The sequence below is a fragment of the Siniperca chuatsi genome, linkage group LG24 (assembly GCF_020085105.1).
Source record: "Siniperca chuatsi isolate FFG_IHB_CAS linkage group LG24, ASM2008510v1, whole genome shotgun sequence".
NCBI lineage: Eukaryota > Metazoa > Chordata > Actinopteri > Centrarchiformes > Sinipercidae > Siniperca > Siniperca chuatsi.
The window spans coordinates 834,696-845,678 of NC_058065.1; the positions used below are offsets into that span (position 1 = coordinate 834,696).

General features: G+C 43.9%; 1 protein-coding gene across 1 annotated transcript in view; it reads right to left on the bottom strand.

Annotated features, from left to right (window-relative positions):
* Positions 1-10,983, bottom strand: part of LOC122871907 (NLR family CARD domain-containing protein 3-like) — a 752,187-nt gene that overhangs the window by 653,728 nt on the left and 87,476 nt on the right. The window lies entirely within an intron of this gene.

Genomic DNA, 10,983 nt, shown 5'->3' on the forward strand with positions numbered 1-10,983 from the left:
CATGTTTGAAAGAACTTCCTGTCATTCATCAGATCAGCTCAGACACAATCAGATCTGCTGCTCAGCTCTTTTACATTTAAGACAGATTTTATTCTGAAGTTTGCCAGTGGGAGTAAAAGTGAAGGATTTTTCCTTTTATGTTTCACTTTAGTCCAAAATTGTCATATGTGCTGTGTAGTGGTATGTGGACCCAAAAGCAGATTATCAGGAAGCAGTATCAGGGTGAAGTAGCCGGATGACTACAGTCTTTACTGAGTGGTGGTATGCAGGCAAGTACAGGCAGACCGGTAGGCAGACACGTAATGAACAGACAAAAGGCAGATAGGTTACCGGCTGGCCGTGGTGGAAGCAGGGGAGTGAGTCCAAGGTGGCAAACAGTTCACAAGGGAGCAGGCAAAATACAATAGTTTACCTCTCTGGCCTCCTCGTGTTGCAAGCTTAGTGATGTCCCTGTTTGATTTACCTCTGCCTAATTCAGTCGGTCTTTGTGCTTCAGACCAGGCTCACCTGCCTGCCTGCTCTCACCTGACACTCCACGCCGTCTCCAGCAAGCCACAATGGATTCATCCACCCATCAGCCTGCCTCAGTCTCCCTCAGCCACTGCCACTCCGACTCCCTCGGCTCCCTCAACCCTCTCCATCTCCATTCCCCGCTGCCCTTTACAATAACTGCCCCTTTTATCACGGTTTGTCTCTGAGTCTGCTTCTGGGTACAAATCTGCAAATCCTAACGGAAACACTTTCAACACAACTGCTTCACAGTGATTCTGTGCTTCAGAAAGCTTCGTTTCCCCCATAACTACTCAGAACCGCTGTGTTCCTCTTGACGTCGACCTTCAAAGGTTTGTCTTGTTTTCAGAGAGTGAGATCAGTGTAGTGTTTAGATGAGTGATAACAATGTTGGAGTGTTAACAGTCTGATGACACTAACCTTGTTGTCCATGCAGCCTCCAACTCGCCTTCCTCTTCATCAGTGGGATGCTGCTGCCCTCTGCTGGACTGGAAGAATTCAACAATCTGAACATTTTCATAAAGGTGTAGGCCGCACAAAACCTTTAAGGGCACATTCACTAAATGTAAAGAGAGCAGGTTTGTTAGGCTGTGATACACTATATGGCCAAAAGTATGTGGACAGAGCAACATGTGACTGTGACATCATGTCCACTCTTCTGGTTTCAGTCTTTCCAGCAGATGTTGCAGGGATTTGCTCCCATTCAGACTCCAGAGCATCAGTGAGGTCCAGCACTGATGTTGGTGATCAGGTCTGGATCACAGTCAGCATTCCAGTTCATCCCAAAGGTGTTGGATGGGGTTCAGGTCAGGGCTCTGTGCAGGCCAGACAAGTTCATCCACACCAACCTGGGACAAACCCATTTCTTTATTGACAATGGCGTCCACAGACTTTTGGCCACAAACTGTATCTTTCAGTAGTCCTGACCTGAGAAAGACAACAAACACACTCACAGTAACATTCTGCTTTTATTGGAACAAAAGCCAGAATTCAAAACAACACATGACAGAAGGAACAAGTCAACGAACCCACGACCTCAAAACTTGCAGACAGTCCCGACCATGCTGAGCTATTGGACCAGATTAGTGACCCTTGTTTCTTCACGCATTTCACTCTTTCCTTTGAACAGCAGTTTTCAAAACACACTTCATCCAATGAGGTTTGAACCCAGATTCTCCAGACTGCCAAGCAGTCCTGCAGCAGCCTGAGCTAATGGCCTGGAGACCTTCTGTTGGCTTGAGGCCTTCAATCAAATGCAAAACCTCAAACCTCGCTGTTACTAGGAGAACTAATAAACTAGCAACTGCATCTGATCGGCGGAAATTGCACATTATTTAATTTATTTCTCTTAGCTCAGGGGATATTGAAGTGAGGCTGCAGCAGTCAACAACAAATCAAGTGGTGACCTTCCAAACTTCTTCTCTGTACTGTGGTTCCTAGCCAGGGCAGGGATATGCTACATGAAGATGTCTGACTAATCCTGTGAACAAGGAAACAGCTCCAAGTGGAAGGACTGACCGTCACAATCCCCTCCTTCCCTTTTCTTCTTCTTCATCCCTCTCTCCATCACTACCCCTCCCTCCCTCCTCCGATCTGTCACTCCCTCCTCGATATTTGGACTATTTGGTATAATATGTGCAACAAGTACACATTTACGTGTCAAATAACTAAAAGTATATAATAAACAAAAGGAAGTAAAAGTATTAATTCCACACTCTAAAAATACTCCGTAACAAGTAAAAGTTCACCAAAAGTACATCATTCTTTTGTAGACTTGCATAATGTACTGAGTGGAAAAGTACAGATTCTTGACGACACAACCACATATCAAAATCCGGATGGGAGTCGAAACGTCTTGATTCTGAAAACAGTGTCCAGATGACTACGACTGAAACCTTTTCTACGATAGAACACTCCTGGACGAATGAGGGACGACACTGTCCAATGTACTGAGTACTTCAGTTATGTGAGGTAACTTCCGATGTTATCCTGAGCCTAACGTTAACCACGGCAGCTTTATTTTGAAAGTCTAATCGTACATTGAATATTTATTATTGACTTGACCGGACGTAGAACTGACGCTAGAGAGACGCCTACAGAGACGTCTCTGAGAAATTACAAAAAAATGTAATTTCCACTTTAAAATCCTTAAAAAGGCATCTAAAATGGACGAGCTAACGGCGTTAGCCCGGAGTCAGACGGTAGACGGTGTAGTTTGATGTGCTTCTCAGAGACATGGCTACACCGGGATATCCGGATCATAATGTTTCCATCGACGGCTTACAGACTGTTCGGGCCGACAGGGATCACACCGAGAGCGGTAAGCGGAAAGGTGGTGGGCTTGCTGTTCTAGTTAACAACAGATGGTGTAACCCTGGTCACGTTACTATCAAGCAGAGTATCTGTAGCCCGGACATTGAACTGTTAGCTGTGGGACTCCGGCCATATTATCTGCCACGTGATATTATTTCTAGTAGGACATATTATTGTCCTACTAGAGAGGAGAGGACATTGGACCTGCTGTATGCTAACATTAAGGACGCATACAGCTCTTCTCCCCTCCCCCCACGGGTAGGTCAGACCACAACCTGGTTCACCTCAAACCCTGTTATGTGCCTCTGGTTAAAAGGCAGGCTGCGACGACAAGGACAGTGAGGAGATGGTCAGAGGAGGCCTATGAGGCACTGCAGGAATGTTTTGAGATGACAAACTGGGATGCACTCTGTGAGCCTCATGGAGAGGAGATTGATGGGCTCACTGAGTGCATCACTGGCTACATTAACTTCTGTGTGGACTGCAGTGTCCCAACTAAGATGGTCCGTTGTTATCCGAATAACAAACCGTGGACATCAAGGACATCCTGAATGCCAAGAGGAGGGCCTTTACTGATGGTAATAGGGAGGAGGTGAGGGCAATCCAGGCCGACCTGAAGGTGAAGATCAGGGAGGCCAAGGAGAAGTACAGGAGGAAGCTGGAGTGGAAACTCCAGCAGACCAACATGAGAGAGGTCTGGAGCGGCATGAAGACCATCACTGGCTTCAGACCGACTGGCAACAGAGGAGTTGAAGGCAGCTTGGACAGGGCCAACAAACTTAATCTGTTCTTTAACAGATTCGACACACCGGCTCCTGCTCATCCCCCCTCTAACTCAGCTGCTGTCGGCCCTCAAGCTCCTCTGGGTACTCTGCTCCCCCCTCCCCATCATTTGTGCAATATTCTATGCAAGACTCCTGTGCAATATTTTAGTTTAAAATTCATATTTTTTGTTATTGACATTACTCATTGCACTATTATACTGTACTCTACTTATACTGTACTTCTATCATCAACCTGTAAACCCACTTGGTACTTAATTTATTTGGTTATACTGTACTATAGTGTATTATATTTTTTTCTTAGTACTTCTACTCCTTGTGTGCACTGACATGACAGTGAGCTGCTGTAACAAAAGAGTTTCCCCTCGGATCAGTAAAGTATTTCTGATTCTGAAAACACAGTGAATCACCGGACTCTCGAACCCACGACCTCAAAACTTGCGGACAGTCCTCGACCATGCTGAGCTATTGGACCGGATTAGTGAACCTTGTTTCTTCACACATTTCACTCTTTCCTCCCATAACAGATCCACATTGATGCACATTATTTAATTTATTTCTCATTTCACAACGTCTCGAGTTTGGCTGAGAAATTAGTGTCTGATGTGTTTTTTTTTTCTGCAAAAAAATGTAATTTCCACTTTAAAATCCTTAAAAAGGCATCTACTCTTTCACGCTCGTCTATGAATGTGCAACTGTTGTTCATTTCTAAACATCCAACTGTAGGAACAAGAAGGACAACAGATTTTTAAAATAAAATAATGGAAATAATTAAAAGGGCAGAACTGGAGTTTATTGGTGCATTTCCAGTTTCTAACATGTGTTCATATCATCAACATGACAAACTGACTGTGACCAGCCGGGGCGCTGTGGTAACACCACTGTCTGCACACACACACGACTCAGAGTGTGTGTGTCAGAGCGCCAATTACTGGTTGACAAGGTTCGACCCAGAATAATTAACACACACACGGGTAGATCACTTAAACAACATTCATTAGTGAGTGTAAATGTTTGTGTGTGGAGGAATGAGTCACGTGTGGATGTGTGTGTGTAAATTAAAGGTCAAAGGTCAGCAGTAGGGGGTCACTCAGGGTCACAGTGTGTGTGTGCTGCAGAAGTGATGAGTCAGTCCAGTTTAGTTCAGATGAGTTCAGTTTTATTTCATGTTGTGTAATGTTTTGTACCGTGTGGTGCGTTCAGTGTCTCAGTGTTTCCCTGATTGAACCCCGAGCTGTGTGTGTAGAGGTGTGTGCTTATACTTACAGGTAAACCCAGCCTCAGTGTGTGTGTGTGTGTGTGTGTGTGTGTGTGTGTGTGTGTGTAGAGGTGTGTGCTTATACTTACAGGTAAACCCAGCCTCAGTGTGAGTGTGTGTGTGTAGAGGTGTGTGCTTATACTTACAGGTAAACCCAGCCTCAGTGTGAGTGTGTGTGTGTGTGTGTGTGTGTGTAGAGGACACACACACACACACCGTGTGTATAGCTAGCCGTATAATGTCTGACTGAGTGGGGTGAGTCCATTTATATATGTATTGAAGTTGGTTTGCTAGTGAGGAATGGTAAAAATGTGCGGCCTCTAATCCTCCTAAAGATTTGTGCTTAATTTTATCCGTGATGGTTTATTTTTCCAGTAGAATCGGGTAACGATGGAGTCTAAAGATTTGAACCAAGTGAGAGAAGGTTGGGTTGGGATCATTGAGAATAAGTAGTTTATTTTTGGAAGTACTGTCATTATGATTATAGCTATTCTGCCCTGGATGGAAAGCGGGACGTTGTGCCAGCGGTGAAGGTCGTCTTCTAATGTTTTCAGTAAAGGAGTGAAGTTGAGTCCAGTCAGCTCTGACAGTCTGGAGGAAACCCTAATGCCTAAATAAGTGATGTGGCCTGTGCATGGAGGAATGGGTGATACCTGGGCTACCACATCCCATTTGGTTTGATGTAGTGGAAGAACTGAAGATTTATTCCAGTTTATTGCATACTCTGATACTGTAGAGTATAAATCAATGGTTTTAGCTATTTCTTGCAGAGATGATTGAGGATTTTGCATAATAGTTGCAATTGTTACTTTTTCTCTGTTCCTTTTAATCTGATTGGCCAAATATTTACTGGATTTGTTGCTATGATGGTCGGTTTCTTGAGGAAGTCTATGAATTAGAAATTGAGTTTTTTTTATTGATGATTTCGTTTAGCAGGAATTTTTGTTTTCTTAATTCATTATATATTACTGCTGATGGGTTATTTGCATGTAATATTTCAAGTTCTTTTATTTTCGAGTCTGATTTCTTTTTATGGACGGAGAATGAAATGGTTTTACCTCGTAGTACTGCTTTGCCTGTTTCCCAAAGTAATGAAGCTGATAACTTTGGTGAGTCGTTTATTTCTAGGAAGGATGTCCGCTCTCTTTTAAGATAACTGTCAAACTCTGGGTCTTTAAGGAGTGATGTGTTAAAGCGCCATCTACTGATGTGTTTATGTAAATTAGCTGGATTCCATATGAATGTTACTGGAGCACGGTCACTGATGCTGATGGAGTGGATTTTGTGCTCAGACATATTTGGTATGATTGAATTGCTGGTTAGGAAAAAGTCTGTGCAGAGTAGCTCTGATGACCGGGCGAGTAAAATATATATTCTCTGTCAGTTGGATGCTGTAGCCTCCAACCATCGCCAAGGCCAAAGTCTCTCATGGACTGTGTTATTGTGTCAGTGGATTGGTCAAATACGGTGTTGAAATCGCCTCCTATAATTACCGGCCGTTGGAAAAATTTGAAATGGAAGAAAACAAAGTGTGGAAAAAGGCAGGGTTATCTGAATTTGGGCCGTAAATGTTATTGTTAATTGTTGTGTTTATGATAATAAAGCGTCCTTCTGGGTCTGAAATAGTTGTGTTATGAACACGTTGAATCTGCAAGGTGTGTTTCTTGTAGTAAACATATATCTGTTGTACTGGGAGCCGTCCCTTGAGGGGGGGGTACTGTTGTACATATGGTGTTGTTCCTGCCGAGCCTTGTCACTAAGTTGTGTTGGTTTCTTTGTTCTCCCGTGAACCTTGTTTGGATTTTTGGATTCTTGGATTTTGGATTTTTGGATTTTGGCTTTTGTCTGCTCATTACCTATCTGCTCACCTCTGCCTGTTCTTGCCTGCATTCCACCCAACAATAAACAGGGTAGTCATCCGGCTACTTTTCCCTGAGACTGCTTCCTTGTCATCTGCTTTTGGGTCCACATACCTCCATATAGCACCTCGCCTTACGACAATATCTGCCTGTAGATTATCCAAATAGTTGAGAACTTTATTTGTTTTTGTCTGAGAGCTAACGCCACGGATGTTCCAGGTTATGAATCTGAGTTGCATGTTGAGCTAATATTTCTGTACTGACATGTATGTGTAAATGAATGATGGCGAACATAAAAAACAGAACAGTAGGACAGAATAACACTAGACAAACCTAAGCATTTACAGCAAAGCACAGAATAAAACAAAAAGCAACAGTTTGAAAAACAAAACACAGGAGACTGAGGTGCATGCTTGTATAGTGCAATGTGATGGTATTGTTGAGGGAAGGGTTCTAGTAGAGCCGGGGGTCCATCAATGTACAATGTGTCCACTGTAAGTATCGCTCTTTTGCTTCTTTCATCATTTGCTTGCGGAGGGGGATTAGCTGTTTCCGTCTGTGGAGGATTTCTGGTGGAAACTGGTCGCAGTGAGGGTCCTTTAACTGTTTCCCTGCCGATGAGCCAAGTCTTTGGGTTTAACAATGGCTGAGAGTTCTTCCTAGCCGGTGAACGCGGTGAAAAGTGAAGTTGTCGGCAGTTTCTGTTTGTGTTTGAGCTGTTGAACCATAAAACCCGTGACTGCTTTCTCGGGTTCGTCAGCGGGAGGTTCAGCGATGCCAGTGAAAATCAGGTTGGTCCTCATGCTGCGTGCTTGTGAATCCAGAACAGTTTCTTTCATCGTCTTGTTTCCGGAGGTGACGGAGGCGAGCGGAGCGGCAACAGTAGCCAGCTGCGTTGTGAGAGCTGTACCGGAGCTCTGAAGCAAACTGTTTTCTTGTTGTTGGCTGTGTTCCAGACTGTGGCGGACTGGTTCAAAGTCTTTGTGCAGTACTTCTGTTAATGCTACTCTGGCCAGTCCGGACAGCTTATTGTCTGTGGATGTAAGTATGTCGCTTATCTCGGGACAGCACGGGGGGTGCGGAAATGTGGGTGAAGAAGACGCGTTGGATGAAGCGGGTGAGCCCGATATGCGTGGCTTTTTAGCTTTTTGAGAGCGTCCCATGATGCAGTCTTCTAGGTGATCCAGGTCCTTCTCTCTGCTGCTTGGTATATAAATGGTGGAGACTGATGAAGATGGGAGTCAGGTGTGCCGGTGATCAGCAGCAGGAGATCAGAACACAGACACACACACATACACACTTACAACAACAGCCAGGAAACATAAGGAAGGGCAGATACACAGGATTACACGAGGATCAGGGGGGCATAGTGGCTAACTATGACAACTGCAGCTTTATCGACTTCGAGCTTCGTGGTCGATGACATTTCTGTAAAGGTTTTGGGACTCTGTGTGTGTGAATAATACTGTACGTGAAAATATTAACGTTACGTCCACAGAGCTATGCATTTTCTATTTAATGTCCAGCTTGGCAATTAAAGGTTTTTGATGAGTATTTCGGTGTTTTGGTTCATTCTCAGAGATCGTTTCAATAATTACAGCAACAAGTTCGACTTCATTAGCTCCGTAGGACGCCGGGAGATAATTCAGATGCTAAACATGTTCAAATAAAGCGAACAGCGCAGAGTCTCTTCAGACAGGTCTGTCTGGACATTTGGACACTTTGGCTCCGTGAAAAATACAGTTTGGTCTCTATCGAAGCTACTCCGACTAGCACTGTGAGGCCGAGCTCCGGCTCCGTCTACTTCCTGCTAGCAAGCTGCGCTAACTTCCTTTAGCATTCTTGGCTAACAGGAGATGAGTCTGCGGTGAAACATCCCGAAAGTTCACACAAAGTCCGTTTCAACAGGTTTATCCAAACATACAGGCTCTGCTGGTTCACTCCGACTGGATCTTATGGTAACGCACGTGGTCCGTAACGGAAAGAGTTAGAATGTTAGCCTCGGTAAGCACAATCGCTTCCGGTACTTCTTCTTCGCTGATTTTCAAAATAAAAGTGACCAAACGTATATATACAGGCCCATATCTCTGTTAGAATTAAAATGGTAGAAATACTCAGATCCTTGACTTCAGTAAATATAGAAATACCATAAAGTAAAAGTAAACAGTGCAAAAGCATAATGCCAGCATGTTATGTAATTATTCAGGAGTCCAGGAGTGATCCATCATAGAAAAGGTTTCAATCGTCAAACTGTTTTCAGAATCAAGACGTTGATTGACATTTGAAGACAGCGAGGTGAAGAGTCTAAGTAGAGAGAAGAGTTGGTTTGAAAGAGGAGTCAAAGAAGCCATTTTTGTGAAAAAAGAAAACCCCTCTTTGAACAGAAATGGTGGTCTGAGCTTCAACCTGCCCAAAGTTTACCACAGTGTATTAACACCGTGGTCAAGCCAATCATATGCTAATCAGGTACTTAACAGTGATGAGGGAGGTGCAGCCAGAAAACAATAGGCCTGATTACTGATTACTGGGCCATCATGGAAACTATTAGGTCAGTTTCAGGTGAAACTAGGCAGGTAAACAGCAGACACTCAGGTAGACTCCTTCCTGAGGGCGGGGCTTAAGTAACACAGAGTAGCTTACATTTCTGAGTTCTCAGACCATTTTCACAATTGAGAATGACTTCCGGATGGGAGCTGAAACGTCTTGATTCTGAAAACAGCGTCCAGACGACTACGACTGAAACCTTTCCTACCATACTATATAATATTCTGGTGTACACTGTTATATCTGATGGCATCATATTACTCTTACAGGGCTTAAAGTTCTTTGTTACTTGATATACTGATTCTGCAAAGTAGTGGAGTAGAAGTATAAAGCAGCATAAAGTGGAAAAACTCTCTGGACTCATTCACAAACTACAACACTGACAACAACAGTTCAACTGTGAGAAACCATCAATCCCACTAACAAATAAACACCAACAAATAAATCGCTCAAAATGTCTGTAACGATATCGGTCAGAGCTTTATCTCCTCATTACAAATGGTCTGGGAATTGTTTGCACTACAAATTCATCCATTCTCTCCATTCATGTGTCCTTTAATAGGTCCAGTCAACATCGGCCGCAGCATCTGCAGCGTCCCTTCACCTTTAGACCTGTCTCAGGTCCAAGTACATCAGCCAGCGTCCTGAAACAACCACAAACCGACCACAGCAGACCTCTAGACCACAAGGAGGATCTTGGTTTTAGTTTTATTATGCTTTCGTTTATTGTATCTGTGCACTTCCGTCTTGTTTGTTTCCTATATCTTTAAGTAGCTTTTGACTTATTAGAAGAAGAAAAAAAAACATAATAGTGTCAAATGTTTCTTGCACAATTTAAGTGATCCGTAAAGTGTCAGGAAATGGTGTCATACTTTTAAATTGATACTGCTCGTTAGTAGTAGTTATTACCACCAATCAGAAGCGGTCGCTAGGCAGAGCTGGTTCACCTGACCAATCACCTTTTTTCCTGTGGACGTTGCCTAGCCTAGTATTTGACTGATAGTGTTAAACTCATGTTTGATGTCATAATTATGGTTATTCATGTATGTTGAAAACGTATTTAAAAACAAATCCCAAATCTGTAAAGAGGAGGTCGTTTTATACACTGTGGTAACATGAAGATGTTCATATCTCGTTTTCTTACGCTTCCAGATTAAAATCAGAATCAGAATCAGAAATACTTTATTGATCCCAGAGGGGAAACTCTTTTGTTACAGCTGCTCACTGTCACGTCAGTGCACACAGGAAGAGAAGCACTACGCAAAAAATATAATACACTATAATACAGGTCAGATAAATTAAGTACCAAGTGGTGCATTGTGGGGGGATGAGTCTTCCGCTGAAGGCGCTCCTTTGTTTGACCAGCACGTCATGGAGCGGGTGGGAGACGCCATCCAAGATGGCGTGTAGTTTGGCCAGCGTCCTCCTCTCTGACACCACCGCCAGAGAGTCCAGCTCCACCCCCACAATGCCACCGGCCTTATGGATCAGTTTGTTGAGCCTGTTAGCGTCCGCTACCCTCAGCCTGCTGCCCCAGCATGTAACCACAGACTCCTCACCACCGCTGATACATCCCACCACAGCAGAGTCATCAGAGACCTGCTGAAGGTGGCAGGACTCTGTGTGGTGGCTGAAGTCTGTGGTGTAGATGGTGAAGAGGAAGGGAGAGAGGACAGTCCCCTGAGGGGCCCCAGTGTTGCTGACCACGCTGTCTGCA